This window comes from Siphateles boraxobius, unplaced genomic scaffold (genome assembly GCF_051911475.1).
Source record: "Siphateles boraxobius isolate OS27281-9 unplaced genomic scaffold, OSU_SipBor_1 25, whole genome shotgun sequence".
Classification (NCBI taxonomy): Eukaryota; Metazoa; Chordata; class Actinopteri; order Cypriniformes; family Leuciscidae; genus Siphateles; species Siphateles boraxobius.
Genome location: NW_027508866.1, coordinates 35,118,514 through 35,139,998, shown reverse-complemented (window position 1 = coordinate 35,139,998; position 21,485 = coordinate 35,118,514). Strand labels below are relative to the sequence as shown.

Genomic DNA, 21,485 nt, shown 5'->3' with positions numbered 1-21,485 from the left:
AACCTGGTATTCAAAAAATAGTAACGGTAAGCACCCTTCTTGTATACTGCCTTCATAGGCAGCTAAGGCATCATTTGCATATCATTTGGAACAATTTCAATGCATCATAGAATTGACACTCATCACATGAATTGATTTCAATTGAGTTTGGCATCTAATTCAAATAAGATCTAATTAAAATTAAGAATCATGGTTTATACAAATAATGATTAAATCAGTAAATTCATATTTAGTCAGTTCTCATAAATGGGCCATTCTACACAACTGGTGCAAACTGCTGTCCCATAACCAAAAAACACATTTAAAAGCATTTACGTATTCAAATTTTAGATGTTTACAAAGATCTTTCCATTATCTATTGAATCCCACAATAATAATTAAAATATCAGTAAGCTTAATATATATATAAAATCATCATTTATTGGGTATTTTCAATTGGGAGGAGGCTGTCCCGAACCCTAACCCCTAAATTTCAGCTTGTGAAAATATTATTGAAATGATTATTACATTTTTTCCATTGTTGTTTTTTAAAAATATCTTTTTGATTTCTTTTAAAATGTGAAGTTAAAAAATAGGTTTATTTTTTATTTTTAAATCGAGAAACTTTATGGGTGTACAACTGTTCAGAACTGTGCTAGGTAACCATGTGCAGGTTATCAGCTTTGAACTAGGCTCAAAACTATCTAAAATTGTCACTACCGAAACATGTGGTGAAGTTTCGGTTGTGTCATCATGTTTTTTTGAGTGTTATTCGATAAAGTTTAGTTTTTATGTGTGTACAACTGTTCAAAACTGTGCTAGTTAACCATGAGCTGATTAGCATTAGCATGAGTTAGGCTCAAAAGTATCTAAAATTGTCACTACCGAAACAGTCATGACCGAAACATGTCATCATTGTTTTGGTAGTGACAAAAGGGAACACATAAGCATTTATTAGGGGAAATAAACAATTTTTGTACAGTTATGCAAATCATTAGTATCTTAGTATGTTTTAGTATGAGAGTTAATTCTGTAATGTGATGTAGTCGCTACCAAAGCATTACTGTCACTAGCGAAGATGTGCCGTCACGACCGAAACATGCATGTTTTGTCTAAAATAAAGTTTATTGAATTATCAGCTAAGACGTTATTATAGTGTTTGGTTCAATGTATATTCAAACTAATGAGTCCTTAACTTTGAAATCAATATGATTAACTTAATGCCTTTTACAAAGAAGGATTGAATTCAAAATACAACAAATCTTATTAATTACACTTGAAATATTGTTAAAATTGTATTTGTTATTGATTTATCTGTAAAACATTTTTTTTAAACAGGAACATTTTAAAAGGTAGATGTAAACAAAATATGAATAGGTCAATATAAGCCTTCTTATTAAATTATTATTATTGTGTTTCGTTAGTGACATGTTTGAGGAGAGGAAAAATATTCCGAAACTTTCTGAAAATATAATGTGATAATTAACTGCAAATTTCTAGAAAGGTATTCCTTGGATATTATACAATTTGCATACATCCAAAATTCGTGGAAAAAGACGTTTTTTTCAAAATTTCCAGATGTTTCAAATTGTGACTATGAACCAATTCTGTAGAAAGGCCCAAATATACGTATTCCACTGCATCGTCTAAATGCACAATATTTCCGTCTTAAAATGTGGCCAAATGTATGCATCTCATTTTTGGAAGAGACTTTACATTGTGAGCTCACCCATAAAGGCCTTGAAATTCTGCTCATAGGAGTTAAGTGGAGCTCAAGTGGGACAGGGGGGAAATGCTACTAAAATGAATGACACTTTTAATGTAGTGAACATGCTAAGAATCAGTATTCCACAATTTGATCACATGTCGGGAGCGTATGCTGCTTATGCTGCTGCTCCAGGGCTCATTTATCTCGCTGTGTTAAGGGTCACCCTGGTTGAGCCTCCATTTACAGCACACGGGCCGCCGCTGACCTGCGTCATTACTCTCCATTTCACCGTCGCACAGATCTCACGCATCGTGATTGACTGCATATTGGCAACAAGGTTGTTTAACAGCGAGGCAGTGATAAACACGAACCCTGTGGCAGGTGTGTGTATGTATGTGTGTGTGTCTGTGTGTGTGTGTGTGTGTGTGTGTGCGTGCGTGCGTGCGTGCGTGCGTGCGTGCGTGTGTGTGTGTGTGTGTGGCTGAAGTGGGTTTTGTGCCCTACTGTGAACAAGTGTGCTTGAAGACAAGTATTGTTTTTGTGTTGCTTGTATCAAATGATGTCCACATCTGTATATATATATATATATATATATATATATATATATATATATATATATATATATATAGATGATGAAAACAACTGCTTGCTTGATGGAGCCTATAGAATGCAGTTATAATTCCCCTAAAGTTGAAGATATCAGGGCAAAAGGCCCGTATGAGTTTTTGTCTCATATTTATATAGTTAAGCAATATCACATGAGTAACAAGAGCAATATCACACAGGTGATGTTTTTGTCTCAAAAAGCACAAGTGCAAATGTGATATTGATTTTATACAACAGTTTAATAAATTAGAAGTTAATATTGTGTTTATATTTTTGACATAATATTGTCAGCGGTGTTTAATTTCTGAATAAATTCGCATTTTGAGCGAATCAATCGGGTGAACCAATGAGTCAATGACTCATTCATTCAAGTTTATTGAATTATCAACTAAGATGTTATTATAGTGTTTGGTTCAATGTATATTCAAACTAATGAGTCCTTAACTTTGAAATCAATATGATTAACGTAATGCCTTTTACAAAGAAAGATTGGATTCAAAATACAACAAATCATATAAATTACACTTGAAATATTGTTAAAATAGGAAAAATTATATTTACATGGTAGATGTAAACCAAATATGACTAGGTCAATATAAGCCTTCTTATTAAATTATTTATTAATTAACTGCACAATTACTAGAAATGTGTACCTTGGATATTATACAATTTGCATACATCCAAAATTTGAGGAAAAAGACTTTAAAAAAAATTCAAGATGTTTCAAACTCTGACTTTGAACCAATTTTGAGCGAATCAATCGGGTGAACCAATGATTCAATGACTCATTCATGAAGAGAGCCATATATATATATATATATATATATATATATATATATATATATATATATATATATAATTACATTTATTTATTTATTTATTTATTTATTTTAAATCTGGTTAAAAAGCTGAAAAAAATAAGAAATTCTCATTTAAGTGATTGCTTTAATTTCTCAAGGCCAGTAAAATCATTACACAGCTTTCCACAAGACAATCAATTGCATATAAACAAAACCCAAGCAGTGCTACACATACGGTGAAGAGAGTCGCTTTGTAAACAGTCCTAACAGTGAGTTGTATTAAAAGTAATTAACCTGAATCAATACAGACCCAGCGTCACGACACTCGAGTGTCACACCAGGATAATATTTCCCCCTCCGTGTGTGTCGGACGCGGCCTATTGACAGCCAAGAAACACTTTTACCGAAACACCGCCCACCAGGCTGAGCTCGCACCTCAGCTGGAAATCAATACGCTGAAAATAGATGTTGAATTGTGTGAAACGGACAGAGGTGGAACTGCAAAAGAGCCAATCACAGAGGATGAGGGTCAGAGGTCAAAGCCAACATTGAGAGGGGCAAATAGATAGACAGATTTTTACACTACTTTCTTTCTTCTTAAATGCACATTGTTCATATGTGAAATGACAGAATTTTTTAATTACTAACCCTAGGTACAGTATGAACAACAGTAACAGAGATTTAGTAAAACACCACTAATACATTTCACAATCCAATCAAATCCCGACTGATGTACTGAACGCTATTTCCTTCTGAATGTTCTGTTAGACTTAAAATTAAAGCACAATATGCAAGTTAATTGCATTGCAAATTGCGTTCACGTTATCTTTAATGATTTTAAATATGCTTCAGAACCTCAGAACCAATCATTAAACTACACAATTAAAATTTACACACACGCTTTGTTCTGCATGTTGTCACTGCAAATATTCGGCACTATCACACGTGTCTTTATACAAGCTAAAGATGCTAATGACTGCAGAGCCATTTTGATTTTCCAGCCTTTTAAAAATCCATCTGGCGACTCAATTAGTGCGATTAAGAGCTAATCTGCGCAGAGGGAGTCGTGTGTGTGATGAGGACGGGACGTGGCACGCTGGTCGCCGGTGATTATCGCCTCTCAAACCAACAAAAAACCAGTGGCAAAACACTTCCTGTTCTTCAAGCTACAACTTCAGATTTGAACACTTCACATACCCCCCACTTCTCACCCACCCCCTTACACACACATTTCTCGCCAACTTCTTTCAGTTGGCTTGTTTCACCATGGGAATCTGTGCTTTATGGTTGCCATCTCACTGCCAGCATCTGATTGGATATTTAATAGTCAGGCCCTCGAGATGCTGTTCCTCGCTCGCTCGCTCTCTCTCCCCTCGCAAGCCCGAGTCTAGAAAGCCAACGCTTCTTCTCTATGTATCTGTAAATGACTGCGCATTCGTGTAGGTTGCACATTCTGTAGACGTTAGAAGAGGAATGATCAACGTTTGAATCAATGATCTCATTAACGGTTTGCATTAAGTCCAAAACCTATGAGCTGACACTGCAGGCAGTATTTTAAAGGAAGAGACTATCAAAATATGAAAATTCAGGTCTTTATTAACTCACCCACATGTCTTTTCAAACCTAATGCATGTACTTGTCACTCAGAAGGCAATTCCAGAATCCATTTGATAGCGAAATAGCAAACAAAAATATATTAATAATATATGCTATTATACTATATATGATAATGTGATAAGCACAAGTATGTAATACTCACAAATATCAGGTGTCTTTTATATTTTATATATATATATATATATATATATATATATATTGATACACACACACACACATATACAGTATATACAGGGTGCGATTTATGAAAAAAAAAGAGGGATATTTTAAAAATTATATTATTATTATAAAATTATATAAAAACATTTATTTAAATAAATCAAGAACCACAATGGGTGTTTCATTCAGCTGTTAAAGTAACATTTATAGAATAATTATGAACTTAAATGAAACATAATCAGAACATTTAGACAAAGACATTTTTTAATGCATTCTTTCATTTTAATTCAGATCGACTTACACTTAATTCGATTGATATTTAAACCTGGAGGGGGGATGGGGGGTAATCACACACACACATCAGTAAGATGAGAGTAGGTCACTAGCCTACATATAGTGAGCAACACAAGGAACATGACGACAGGGTTTTATTGAGCTCCTCTTTATTGAGAACAGCAGTATTTTTCAGCACACTCCTTCTCTCCCTTCCCCTTTTACAATATTGGTTTAAATTATTAAACAGTCTTTTATGAGTGTCGGGGAACCCCATCCCAGGACGACTCCCTTCAAGTGTGTGTGTGTGTGTGTGTGTGTGTGTGTGTGTGTGTGTGTGTGTGTGTGTGTGTGTGTGTGTGTGTGTGTGTGTGTGTGTGTGTGTGTGTGTGTGTGTGTGTGTGTGTGTGTGATATTGAATAAAGAGCCGCGCTATAGCACATGACTGTTTAAATCACGCAGTAGTGTGTGAGTGTGTGATCATGTGAGCATATATATTAATGTGATGAATGCAGTAGATTACGCTGGTGAAGTTCACGCTATCAGCTTGGCTGAGCTCTTTATTGCAATCTGAGATTGAAAACGGATGAAACAGAATCATAGCAGAGAGGATTTCCTACTGATGAGCAATATCAAAACACACAATACATTTAAACGAAGAACCTTTTGAACCACTATTATTAAAATGGTTTACTAAGTCAAGCATCACTAGTAATATAACTCAAAGTAAGTATTAAAGCTCCAGACGTGAATGAAGGTTGTTGAAGAGAAGTGTGCTGTTACTTTACTAAGAGAACAGACACCATTTTCACCAGCTGGACAATAAAACAGGTTAAAAACCCCACAGATGTAGGGACCCGAGCCGTATCTAGAGACCATAACAACACAGAGGACACTTTTCACACTGATGCCCTAACAACCACACAGAAGTCCATAGCAGCTGTCAAACAAAGATCAGAACACCATACCAGCTGCATAAAGTACTAAGGATGCCAAATTGTTAGAACGTTAAATAGAAAGATAGAACGATAACTAGAATGATGGATACAATGATAAATGACTGATAGAACGTTAGATAGAATGTTAAAATGACATATAGAATGTTAGGTAGAACAACATTGAAACAATATATATATAATGTTAGAACAATAGATGGAACATTACTTTTAGAATTACAATAATAGAATAACGGATGGATGGATGGATGGATGGATGGATGGATGGATAGAATGACAGAAGGATGGATAGATAGAATGACAGAATGGTGGATGGATGATTGATAGAATGACAGAAGGATGGATAGATGAATGGATGGTAAATAGATGAATGGATGGATGATGGATAGAATGACAGAAGGATGGATAGATAGAATGACAGAATGGTGGATGGATGATTGATAGAATGACAGAAGGATGGATAGATGAATGGATGGTAAATAGATGAATGGATGGATGATGGATAGAATGACAGAATAATAGATGAATAGATAGGATGACAGACTGATGGATGATGGATAGAATAACAGACTGATGGATGGATATAATGATAGACTGATGGATAGATAGAATGATAGACTGATGGATGGATGGATTGATAGAATGACAGAAGGATGGATGGATAGAATGACAGATGGATGGATGGATGGATGGATGGATGGATGGATGGATGGATGGATGGATGGATAGATAGATAGAATGATAGACTGATGGATGGATTGATAGAATGACAGATGGATGGATTGATAGAATGACAGATGGATGGATGGATAGAATAACAGACTGACTGATGGATGGATGGATGGATGGATGGATGGATGGATAGATAGAATGATAGACTGATGGATGGATTGATAGAATGACAGATGGATGGATTGATAGAATGACAGATGGAGGGATGGAAGGATGGATGGATGGATGGATAGATAGAATGATAGACTGATGGATGGATTGATAGAATGACAGATGGATGGATTGATAGAATGACAGACTGACTGATGGATGGATGGATGGATGGATAGATAGAATGATAGACTGATGGATGGATTGATAGAATGACAGATGGATGGATTGATAGAATGACAGATGGATGGATGGATGGGTGGATGGATAGATAGAATAATAGACTGATGGATGGATTGATAGAATGATAGATGGATGGATTGATAGAATGACAGATGGATGGATGGATGGATGGATGGATAGATAGAATGATAGACTGATGGATGGATTGATAGAATGACAGATGGATGGATTGATAGAATGACAGATGGATGGATGGATAGAATAACAGACTGATGATGGATGGATAGATAGAATAACAGACTGATGGATCAATGGATTGATAGAATAACAGACGGATGGATGGATAGAATAACAGACTGATGGATGGATTGATAGAAAACAGAAGGATGGATGGATAGAATAAAAGACTGACTAATGGATGGATGGATGGATGGATAGATAGACTGATGGATGATGGATGGATTGATAGAATGACAGATGGATGGATGGATAGAATAACAGATTGATGGATGGATGGATAGATAGAATGATAGACTGATGGATGGATGGATGGATTGATAGAATGACAGAAGGATGGATGGGTAGAATGATAGACTGATGGATGGATGGATGGATTGATAGAATGACAGAAGGATGGATGGATAGAATGATAGACTGATGGATAGATGGATTGATAGAATGACTAATGGATGGATGGATAGAATGATAGACTGATGGATGGATGGATTTATAGAATGACTGATGGATGGATGGATAGAATGATAGACTGATGGATGGATGGATAGAATGATAGACTGATGGATAGATGGATTGATAGAATGACTAATGGATGGATGGATAGAATGATAGACTGATGGATGGATGGATTCATAGAATGACAGAAGGATGGATGGATAGAATGATAGACTGATGGATGGATGGATTGATAGAATGACTGAAGGATGGATGGATAGAATGATAGACTGATGGATGGATAGATAGAAGATAGAATGATAGACTGATGGATGGATAGATAGAATGATAGACTGATGGATGGATGGATTGATAGAATGACAGAAGGATGGATGGATAGAATGATAGACTGATGGATGGATTAATAGAATGACAGAAGGATGGATAGATAGAGTGATAAACTGATGGATGGATTAATAGAATGACAGAAGGATGGATAGATAGAATGATAGACTGATGGATGGATTAATAGAATGACAGAAGGATGGATAGATAGAATGATAGACTGATGGATGGATAGATAGAATGATAGACTGATGGATGGATGGATTGATAGAATGACAGAAGGATGGATGGATAGAATGATAGACTGATGGATGGATTGATAGAATGACAGAAGGATGGATAGATAGAATGCTAGAAGGATGGATAGATAGAATGATAGACTGATGAATGGATAGATAGAATGATATAAGGATGGATAGATAGAATGATAGACTGATGGATGAATGGATAGATAGAATGATAGAAGGAAGGATGGATAGAATGATAGAATGATGGATGGATGGATGGATGGATGACAGGCTGTGTCAGCGTGTGAAGCTGCCAGCATAACATTAACTCCTGATGCCATGAGAAGAAAATGAAAAGCATTGATAAGCGATTTGTTGCAACCATGAACCATCTTCAGTTGATTTCTTGAGTGTTTATTTGCGAGTGGTTCTGGATCAGACACAGACACACACACACACACACACACACACACACACACACACACACACACACACACACACACACACACACACACACACACACACACACTGAGATATTTCCAGCCCAGCGTGGTCATATTCACTGACTGATCACCACCTGTGTGACTGCAGCCCGTAGAGCCGCGTGATGAAGAGCCACGCTACTGCTAACTCCAGCAACAAATCACAACACTCGCGGGTTAGCATGCAACCTCAAACAACCAAACACTCAACACACACATATCAAACACGTTTCTGAACACAATATGGACAGAATACAGCATGGATAAGAAAATATGACAACCTATATAACTTGATGTGCATGCAAACAAAATCTGCTTGCTTGCGCACACACACACACACACACACACACACACACACACACACACACACACACACACACACACACACACACACACACAGTCAATGCATATGTTCTGAATGGAATAACACTGCATACTGAGCAGTATACGCTGCTGACTACTTAAAAAATTATATAATGTAAAATACTATGCAGTGATAATTGTTGCAAGGTACACAGTTATCACATGACCTCATTAGAACGCACATTTAGTTAAAAGAACGGTGTCTAATTATCACCTCGGTTAAATCCTATTTTGAATCAAATTTTTTGTAAAAAATTTTGTAACAATGAGTCAAATAATGAAAGAGATCGAAGCTCCAGGGTCAATTAGTTTAATTCGGTAAGCGCTGTGCAGTTACCAACTCAATAAGAGATGTCTTATGGCACGTCAAATTCAAATAACAAATCAAGAAGATGCTATTCTTCACACGTGAAATCGATGTTGAGTAAAGTGCATTGAATTCTGGGATTCAGTATCGTAAGTGTGTTTTGGTTGTATAACTGCACATTTTGGCAAATGTAGTTTAGTTATGTAGTTAAAAAGTTATTTGGGTAAAATTTGCATATAATACAGCATTTAGTATGCAACAAAATAGAACCGTGTAAAAATATAAATAATTATTATATTATATTACATTACATTACATTACATTATATTATATTATATTATATTATATTATATTATATTATATTATATTATATTATATTATATTATATTATATTATGCTGAAAAATCAGCTTTGATCACAGGAATAAATTACATCTGAAAACATTAAAACTGAAAACAGATTGTTAATAAAATTTCACAATATTACAGTTTTTACTGTATTGAAATAGAACGGTGGTTCTATGCATTTGGTAATATGAGACTAAACTTTAAATATATATATATATATATATATATATATATATATATACACACACACATACACACACACACACATATAGTATATATTTGTTTGTGTGTATATATAAAAAAAAAAAAAAAAAAAAAAAATATATATATATATATACATGCACACACATATATATACACACAGTATACATACACACACACACACACACATATATATAAATAAATAGATATACACACATATTAAGTGTATATAGACTTTATATATATATATATATATATATATATATTTAAAGTTTAGTCTCATGTTACCCAGTGCTGCATCTACATGCACACAGTAACCAAACATACTCCATATCTAAGCCAAAACCCTTTCCAAGGATTTAATCCAAAATAGTGTATCCGATAGAAAGAGGAAGAGGTCACTTGTGCCACACTGGATGAGGATGCGCTGCACACAGGGAGAGGAACCACCATCTGGGGTCCCATTTGTTGCTCACCTGAGGGGGCGCCCCATAACCAGATGGACCCCCAAAATCACAGAGGCATGATGGTCCCCAATCTGACAACCACTTAACCATCAGCGGTTGCTCGCCTCAAGCCAACACGTCCTGTCACCTAGAGAACGTCCGGAGCTCTATTTGTGGGTTTGAGTCTCCAGACGGGCAGACCTGCACAGGTGGAGGGATTAAACCGGGTCTGTTACGACTCAATGCACCGCAGGGTCACAACTTATAGATTCATCTACAACCGGTTGCAAATGAAATGGTAGATTTTATTACAGTAATGACATCTTTGAGTCACCGTCACATCACATCACATCACTATTGATATTATTATAATTTTTAAGTAGTTTCTAGATAAGTATACACTAGTGTGCTCTCGGTGTAAATCAAAAGGTGATCGAGCTTTCTCTGTAGTCGCCACAAAGCTCTGGAACAATTTACCTTTAAACATCAGGACCTCTCTATCTCTGGTTGCTTTTAAATCCAGCTTAAAAACCGGGTTTTACTCTCTTGCATTCGAGGAATGTTGTGTATGTATTTTAAATTAGTCTGTGTTATGCATGTATGTCTATACACTGGATGACTTTGATATTAGATTTTTATCTCCTTTTTTTCTACTACTTTTTTCTTTATTTTATTGATTTATTTTATTGTACTGTAAAGCACTTTGGATCAACTACGGTTGGTGTTAAACTTGTGCTCTATAAATAAAACTTGACTTGACTTTAATGTTAATGTTAAAAAAGCTTAAATATGAATATTTTTCAAACACGAACGCATCGCTTCGCTTCAGAAGGCCTTTATTAAACCCCCCCCCCAACCCCGGAGCCGGGTGGAGCACTTTTATGATGGATAGATGCACTTTTATGAGCTTCAAACTGATGGTTGCAATCCACTGCCATTTTAAAGCTCGGAAGCGTCAGGGTATTTTAATTAAGGGTGCTTTCACACCTAACTCATTAAGTTCAGTTGAATCGCACTAGAGTTTGTTTTCCCCCTTGCTGCGGTTCGTTTAGGCAGGTGTGAAAGCAGCAATCGCACTCGGGTGCGCACAAAAAGCGGACGAAATCGAGGTGATCTCGGTACGCTTTCAAGTGAACTCTGGAACTGTTCATTTGCGGTGAGAACGTGATCCGACCTCGAACAGACCCAACTGCCAAAGAACTGCGCATTTTTGGACTAAACCAGCTGCCGTAGTCAGCTGCACTGTACATTATGGGATGAGGACTAATGTTTGTTGACAGTTTGCACTTTTAGCATGGCAGCTCGCGGACAAACTTGGAGTTGTGAGGAGGTGCCTAGCCTCTGGACTGATGACCATATTAGCTCCCAACTTTCAAAAACTCACAAGAACAGAGTAATATCTTGCTAGAGACAGATCCGTTCAAGATAGTTCATTTACTCAGGGAACATCAATAGCCAGCAGTACACTTGATAACAGCCCAGGTGGATTACATCTGCACCAAACAGGTTCTTCTTTGCTACTTTTAAGCCAAAGTCGAACGGCATTAATTAGATTGCCCCCTACAGGTCAATCTACAAAAGCTCACTCTAAAACAAACAGCGAAATCTTTGTTTAGCAAACAACTCTCCATAGTAAAAAGCGGCGTGTTGTCTGCCGGATTTTCCTCCTCTTTGTTTACTTCCGGGAGTTCTGTTGGAATTTTCCCGCACGTTAATTCTGACCAATCGAAGTGCAGTTATGGAAATACGTTCAAGACACATCTGGCCAACGAGTGATGTGGATGTTGTCACGTGACTGCATTTTGGTTTGTTTCATCAACGCATCAACTGATTCGGACCACAGCAATAGTCATACACTGTACACCTAGAATGGCTTGAGGCTGAGTAAATCAATGGATAATTTAAATTTTAAAGTGAACTACTCCTTTAAATGCAACTAAAATGCATTGAGCCATCTATTATTATAAAATAGTATTTAAACAACCAGTGAGTAACTACAATTATTTAAGTCCCACAGTTTTAAGCTGTAGTGTATGTGTTTGATTCACTAGAAACAATCAGTTCATAGGAATCATTTGTTCGGGAGTCAGACTACACAGGTTGCGTTAAATGTTTATTCACTAAACATAGTCAGCTCATAAAGTGTCATTGCTTCGGGAAAAATCCACACTGGTTGAAATGTATGCTTTAATTCACTAAAAAGAACAGGTTTACGGGAGTCATGAGGGAAGTCAGGAGAGCTACAGGAAAATCCAACATCCAACTTTGATTGAATCGCAGGCCAGAAGTGAATTAAGAAAGATAATGGGGTCGATGTTGATGTTATGTTGACTTAAATCATGACTGATCTGAGCCTGTGGTTATAATAAGCAACCGCACACAATTAAACCTAGACCCCGGAAAATAAACTATAGCCCCAAAGTCATAGAAATTAATGCGAGAAACATAACAGTATACAGCCGAGCCGACATCACCCTCCGGCACACGGTCTGGCCATAAAGAGAGTTTACTGACAGCGCCAGTGCAGTCCATCATGGCACGTCTAATGCATGTTCACATCGAGGAGCTCCATTTATTTCCCATCGCAGAGCGAAGTGTACGGCTGCCGCAGTGTCTACGGAAGCGTGAACCCGAGGCTGTTTTACCGTGCCCTCGACACCGACCAAAACACTCTGGAATTCACTGATTTTGTGAGGCACTGACACGAACTGTCAGCCGAGACAAGAGCCAGAGAAATGAATCAATGGACTCCACGTCTAAGTGGGAGGGAGGGGAACGACACCAAACACAGAAAAGAAAAGGAGACAAAGTGCGTTAATTAATTTTCCACAAGGGTGTACGCAGAGCCATCTCAACAAGACAAACGATCTCATTTACCTCGCGCGAGGAGCTGGAGACGTGGGCAAACAAACGCTGGCTCGAAGCCTACGTCTTAAGATTCATCTTCTGGAGAGAATAACATGTGCATTTACACAAATGTGAAAGAAGAATCATAAAAGATATTGAATTCTTCTGATTTCTGATTAGGGGCTGGAATTAATAAGAACTCTCTCATACGGAACCAGTTTTTAAGAAATACTGGAACTGAATCATTTTCGTGATGTTTGGTTAATAGTTGGGATGTGAATCATCAGGAATTTAACGGTTCTCTGAATCTTCTAAATGATTCCGGGTGCATTAATGATTCCTTTATGTATAAATAAATATTTGACAAATTAGAAATGCAATTTCACTGCTACATTTTTAGAGGTACGTGGCAAAAATCCAATGACTGAATATATAACATAATACTAAACAATCAAAAAAACATGTGCAAGCATATTTAATTCAGCTATTTTCAGAAAAAACTACTGAAAAAAATCATGACATGCATCTTTAACCAATCACAGTTGTTATTTAAACAACCATTGAGTAACTATAATAATTTATGTCTCACAGTTCTGTGTGTTTGATTCACTAAAAAGAACCAGTTCATGAGCGTTATTCATTTGGGAGTTGGACTACAAAAGTTGGACTACATGTTTTTGATTCGTTAGCAAAAGTCGGCTCATAAAGAGTCATTCATTCAGGAATCAGTCTACACTGGTTGCAATGAATCAGTTCATAGGAATCATTTGATCGGGAGTCTAACTACACTGGTTATGCAACTAGCGCTACATGTTTTTGATTCTGAAAAAAGATTCGCTCATAAAGAGGAATTCATTCAAGAAACAATCTATTCTACATTGATTGAAAAGTATGCTTTAATTCACTAACAACAGGTTCACAGGAGTCATTCGTTCAGGAGTTGATCTTACACTGGTTGCTCAGTTTGTGTTTGAGTCAATGAAAAGAACTGGTTTATAACTGGCTAAAAAGACACTTCTTTTCATTACTTTGGCCTCAGCGATTGCACAAAACAACAACACAGCATGACCAATGTGGTCCACTTCAAGAACAAATGACTCTAGCTTCAGTGGGCAAGTCTTGGGCTACAGCGTTATACGGCGGCTGGCAATATAATCAATCAATCGTTCAAAAAGACTCTTGAAGTCTATTGAATTATAGTTCTTTCTGCATGTTAAAAAGCAATAGGAGATAGTATTGCAATGTATAAAACAATTACAGTGCATCGAGAATATTAAATTAGTGCAATTATAGACTGGTTATGAGTGTGTAGTTAAAGATTCAGAACAGGCATTAGCTGTTATAAATCATACTTTAATTTTAAACAAAGAAGCTTTAAAATATGTTACCTTTCTTTAAAAGCAATTAAGCTGAACCAGAATCAGTTAAATACCACACTATTGCCAACTTCTGGTATCTACATCCTAAAACGCACAATGAAACAGATTTTCAACCGTCTGGATCCAAGAAAGCTATCCAGATCAGTGTGTATATCCACTTTCCCACTTCTGTCCAGTTCATGAAGATTTATGGGCTAAGAGGCGTGATGTTTCGTTTCCCATGAACCCACCTGGGCTCTTCAGAGGTTCTGATGTTTCACTGAGACGAGCTCATATCCATCCAGCAATCGAGAGCAAACACAAATCAAGCTCATCCTGGCAGAAACAAAATGGTAATGCAGTCATTAGGTCATTATGATTAACTGCACTGTCATAGAGAGACTCTACACGACCATTAAATATAGTTTTATGTATCTGCCACGCTCTTCATTTGCATACGGTGAGTAATGAGACGATGATAAACAAATAATGCGCCACTCTTGAATTCATCAAAGAGCTGTGTGCTCCTGGTAGACTGTCCATATGCATTGCTTTAATATTCAGTCAAATCCCCAAATGTGGCATCAACAAACACCTTATTGATGCTAATCTAACACACAGATTCCCAGTCAAAGGTTTGAAAGAAGGTTTGTTTATGAAAGAAGTCTCTTCTGCTCACCATGGCTGCAGCTATTTGATTAAAAAATGCAATCAAAACAGTAATATTATGAAATATTACAATTCAAAAGAAATGTTTTCTATTTAAAAAAGAAAACTAAATTAAATCAATGTTGATTAACAGGTAACAGTTGTACCGCTGCTTCAGATTTTTTGTGGAAAAACCGTGATAAACTATCATTCAAAAGTTAAGGGTAAGATTACAACAATACTTTTATTCTACAAGGATACATTACATTTATCAAAAGTGACAATGTATATTGTATAATCTTACAAAAGTTTTCTATTTCAAATAAATGCTGTTCTTTCCATTTCATCAAATAATCCTGAAATAAAAATAATCACGATTTCCACAAAAATATGAAGCAACCGTTTTCAACATTGATAATAATCATAAATGTTTCTTGAGCGCCAAATCAGCATATTAGAATAATTTCTGAAGGATCATGTGACACTGAAGACTGGAGTAATGATGCTGAAAATTCAGCTTTGCATCACAGGAATAAATTATATTTTTAAATATATTCACATAGAAAACAGTTATTTTAAATAGGAATAATATTTCCCAATTTAACTGTATTTTTGATCAAATAAATGTAGCCTTGGTGATCATAAGAGACTTCTTTCAATAACATTAAAACATTTTTACCAACCATGGTAGTAATTAGAGGGAGAGCATGACTGGAGCTGAAAATGCAATAAAGATCCAACGGGCCCAACAGTGACCCCTGGAGAACACCGCTCACTTTGAAAAGATGTCATAACATCTCCCAACCGAGACACACAGCAATGAAATAAAAGATCTGGAGAGGTCTATCCTACAGCAGAGAACTACTACAGGCCATTAAGAAGAACCAGAACTCACGGCTGACTGACTGACCTTCAGAGAGGTATCCCACACTGCTCTTTCCTCGTGTTTATCAGTCAAGCGTGCGTGTTTATCACTGTCAGCCGAGATTATGTGTGCGCGAGAGCACAGTTGGTGAGCGGACGCAGGATCCCAGAGCCAGATGCTGGGGAAGAGCGAGACTGCTGACGGGCATCTGTTCCCGGGGCTTCCATGGGGCTCGAACCGCGGCGTGTTGGAAACCCAAGACAGGGCATAATATTGACACCTGTTCTGTGAAATATTAATGTTTGTCACGAAGGCTACAGACTAATGCATCTGTGTGCTTGTGCATTAATGACATGTGTTAGAAATTCTCACGAAACAGGCCAACAAATGGCCTCGCTGTGATTGTTTAGTAACACTTTACAAAACGGTTTCATTAGTTAACATGAACTAACAATGAACAACACTTTGACAGCATTTATTTAAGTCCCCCTGTGGTGAAAAAAGTTTTTAATGTTGTTTATATGTCTATGAGGGTTTTGAATATGCTTTAAGACAAACCATGTGTAAATTCATAAGTCGAAAGCATTGCTGAGTATTTTCTCCCTAAAACTGCAGTGAACCAAAGACAGTCTCAAAAACACGGTTTGAAATCGCTGGTGTTTCTGACGTCACAAACTACCTTGTAACCAATCAGATCAACGTGTGATCGTCAACGAGTGGATCTCTGAGCTGAGTGAGTGAGTGGAGGCGGGGCTCATTTGCATATTCATAGAACCGCATATACTAAATGAGGCAAGAGTGTAGAGTTACAATCCATTCAAGCTATTGAAGGCATAAAGAAAAAAAATTGAGTCAAAAAATTTTAAATGTGTTTTTTTGCAGGAGTTTTAAGTTCAACATTTACTAATACATTGTTAAAAGTTACAACAGTTATATCTGTAAACATTAGTTAATGCACTGTGAACTAACATAGAAATTTGTATTAACTAACAGCTTAATTTTAACATTAACTAATGTTTACAAATGAGGCCTTATTGTAAAGTGTTACTGACTATTTTGTGAAGAACATACGATTTCCATACTAAATAAAAAGATCACAGAAGAGTAAAGTCAAGACAAATTAACAGAATGAACGTGAAGTCTATATGCAAATTGCTAGGGAAAAAAAGAGAGATCTCATTAGACTTTCTAGATGTTTGGCAGCCTCAGTTGTTAGTAATGAGCAGTCTATAATGAGCACTTACTGAAACTCACTGTCTCGTAGCTACAAGAAAAGGTGAGACTCTTCGCCAACACTACCTTCTCTCTGTAACAAGCCTTCAAGCACCGACAAATCACGTAAGATGAACCGTGCAGAAGTAGAAATGTGTCAACCGGAAGAGATTCTGCTTCATGGTTTATATCACAAAAAAATCTGACAGCAAGCAGAAAGCGTACGCTGCTAACCATGCCACAGACGTCTATCACCTTAATTGACTATAAGAAGAGTGTTTTGTTTTTAAGCATTATTCTATTTCTTTCCAGTGACTATATGTAGATTGGGGTAACACCACAACTCCAGATGAATAAAATAAATGGTTAACATTAAGATTAATTTACTGTAACTATTTTAACTACTGTAAAAATATTGTTCATTGGTAGTTCATGATACTGATTAAAGGAAATTGTTTCATTAGTGTGCCAAGTTGCTCATTCGATGATTACCAGAAAATAAAAATTTTATTTTTTAAATTTAAAAAAATATTTATGTTTAAACATATATATGATATACGGCAACTCATATTATAGTTAACTAAAAAAAAAACAGTTAATTGAAAAAATAAAAAATATAAATGTTAGTTGAAAAACTTAAACAAAAACAAAAATTTGAAATGTTGCCTTGGCAATAAAAAGATGAAGAACTAAAATTATTAACTGGAAATAAATAAAACTAAACTTAAACAGAAACCTGAAATAAAAATAGATTAAACCTATAGCAATATTAAAACAAAACAAAACAAAACCAAAAAACGAATAAAATGACAAAAGCACATAACAAAATTACGAAAAAAAATAATTAACATGAAAACTAAAAATATAAAAATAAAAGCTAAATCAAAATAACAAAACTAATCAAATCTAAAATAACACTGACATATACATATACATATATATACAGTATATATATACACACACACACACACACACACACACACACACACACACACACACACACACACACACACACACACACACACACACACACACACAAACATACAGTAATACAAACATGAAGTAAACAATAGTATATTTATAAATGAACACAAGCCAAGATTACAAATGCTTTAGAAGCTGTTGGTGATTGTTAGTTCATGATACCTCATTAATTAATGTTAACCAATTTGACCTTATTATAAAGTGTTACCAAAAAATTCTGACAGGTCTGAATGTATCGGCTTTACAACTCTAAATGGCACTCAATCATACTTATATGCAATATGGTTTAAAAAGATTTTATATATAAATATATACCGTAACGTTATGGTGGTCCATAATAATCCAGCTGTATGTGTGTGTCCGGGCGCAGCTCTGAAACAGAGCAGTGTGTCAGTGGACCAGCGATGACCTTCACATGTTCTCGTGCTTCTGTGTGAAGGACGCTTTGCATATTTACTAATACGGCTGACATGAACACTGCTGATAAAGTGTGAGGAAAGCTATTAAGTGTAACCTTGCCTTCAGGCATGGGTATTGCTAATGATACCCGGATTGCCAAGGGTAGTCGTAATAAAATGTAAACTTACTAAGAGAGTTAGTGATTGTACATCAACCACACGCTCTTTCATGACTCATGGCAGACAGCAGAGAAACACTGCAGATAACGGCAACCAGGCTTCACTAAGATCATCTACGGTATACATACATACCAACTAGGGCTGGGCGATATGGCCAAAAAATCATATCACAGTATTTTTTGGTTAAATGGCGATATACAATATATATCTTGGTACTTTCTACGTTTTTTTATTTGGATAAAGAAAATCTGTATTTATTTAAAAAATGTTATTTCACATCCTGCTTAATGATATCCAAACAATGTTGATAATGAAGGATATGGAAACAAATATATGCAATATATTATGTGCAAAAGGTGGTTAAAATCACTTTACATTCTAACATTGTAACAGTACAATCTAAAAACAAAAAGAATGCCTTTGTTTTTAAAATGACTAAAGGCTAAACTAAAAACAAAAGCACAAACTAATTATATTAGCCTGCATTTGATTACCCCATTATAATGGTCACGTTCATAAAAATATACTTGTAGGTTTTAAATTCCACATATGGCCCACAAACTCGATATACCGCCCAGCCCTAATACCAACCATTACACATATGAGAAAAGAGGTAGATGGAGTCTACCTGATCACTTGAAATCCGTGAAAAACTCACAAAAATTGATTCAACAAGAAATCTGAGGCATATTTTTACAGACTGCCAAAAGCTACAGAAAAGAGAAGCAAATTGATCGCTGTAATGCGCAGTAACAACTGGATCCAGGCAGAGAAACGTGGATTTAGTTGCCATTTTTCCAGTCAGATATGCTGAATTAAATATTTACCATCTTATATTTTTTGTGTAACTGTACATTTTCTGTCAGCATTTATTAAAAATTATTCACTTTGATGGGCCTTGTGTTCTACAAAGTGGGATGGTTGAATAAGGTTAGACAAACCCAGATTTCCTTACAAAGCAAGTTCAGACAGATGGATGGAGAAATAGATAGCAGTTCTTAAACTCTGTATCGGTAACTGTTTACGACTAAATATATTGAAAAATCCATTGATGTCCTTGTCAATTTAGCAGACAAATCCTGTCTTGAAGTAGACCAAGCATCAAGTCAAGTCAAATGTGTTTGTATAGCGCTTCACAATACACATCGTTTCCAGGCAGCTTTACGAATTAATGTTATGTCTATGATAGTTAGTGCTTTAACCAGTTTTAGGGCTGGGTGATATGATGATAAACAAAAATATATTGCCTTGTCCACACTAATACGCTTTCGTTTGAAAACGCATCTTTTTGTCCACAAAAGGCTCTGTCCACACTGAGTCCGCGATGAAACGATGACGACGCATGTTTAGTCATGTGACGCATATGAACCGATGGATATGTACGTTTATACCGATATTGTGCCTGTTGTGGTATTCACTTTCACACTGTGGCTTAAGATGTTAGACTCTTAATATCACAGTCCTACAAAGATGGAAGAAATTTTCCCCTCGATCCCTGTCCTGCAGTAAAACCTATTTTTTTACAGTCCATGGACAAAACGTGAGAGCATTTGTTTTTTAGACCAAACATATAATGATGAGTGAGAGCAACCTGGACGCATCAGTGAATGCTGAGATATTTTGCTCAATAAAATGACCCTGCCACAAGAAAAGCATGAGAATTAGTCTGTATCTCATAGTGTTTATGAGGTTTTACGCATGCGTAGTAAGATGAATTTAGCGTTTTCTGACGTTTCAGTGTGGATGAGAAACTTCTGGAAAACGCCAGTGTGGACGGAGAGTGTTTTGAAACAAAAATGCAGTTTTCAAATGTATCCGGAGTAATGCAGATGTAGCCCAAGTGATCATCAGGAATTAGATCTACTTGTATTGTATTTGTAGTCTTGTCTAGCAGAAAAAACGGTCACAGGCTTTGCTTTATGCATTTACCTGGCGTCAAAATCATGTAAATGTAAATGTCAGAAAACCCAATTCCTAGTCACATGTCAATGTCCAAGCATCACTGGTTCTTTAGTAAGTTGTAAGGATCACTGTCGAGTCCAAATGCCTGATGCAGGACGTCTTGCCACTCAGTCCAGCTGGGAAATAAATAGAAAAAAAGGTGACTTGACTTGACATTGGCCATTTTAAAGGGCTTTTAAACACACACACACACACACACACACACACACACACAAGAGAAGAGGGAACGAAGAGCCAAATCATATTGAAAATCCAATCACAAACAGTTGATTTCGATCAGACTTGATGTACATCTCCTCCCACCTCATTCTCCCAGCGGAGGTTCAACTCTACTTTACAATTCACATAATCTGTCCAAAATAGTATGTGAGAATAGAATTAGTACTAGACCATCATCGCTAAAAATAAAAACAATTGCAGCACTGACAGCCCAAGCATTACGTTAAACACTGAAACACAAACACATTTAAACCTCGGC

General features: G+C 36.2%; 1 protein-coding gene across 2 annotated transcripts in view; it reads right to left on the bottom strand.

Moving 5' to 3' along the window:
* The window catches only part of ttc28 (tetratricopeptide repeat domain 28), a 322,836-nt gene that overhangs the window by 239,352 nt on the left and 61,999 nt on the right, over nucleotides 1-21,485 (bottom strand). The window lies entirely within an intron of this gene.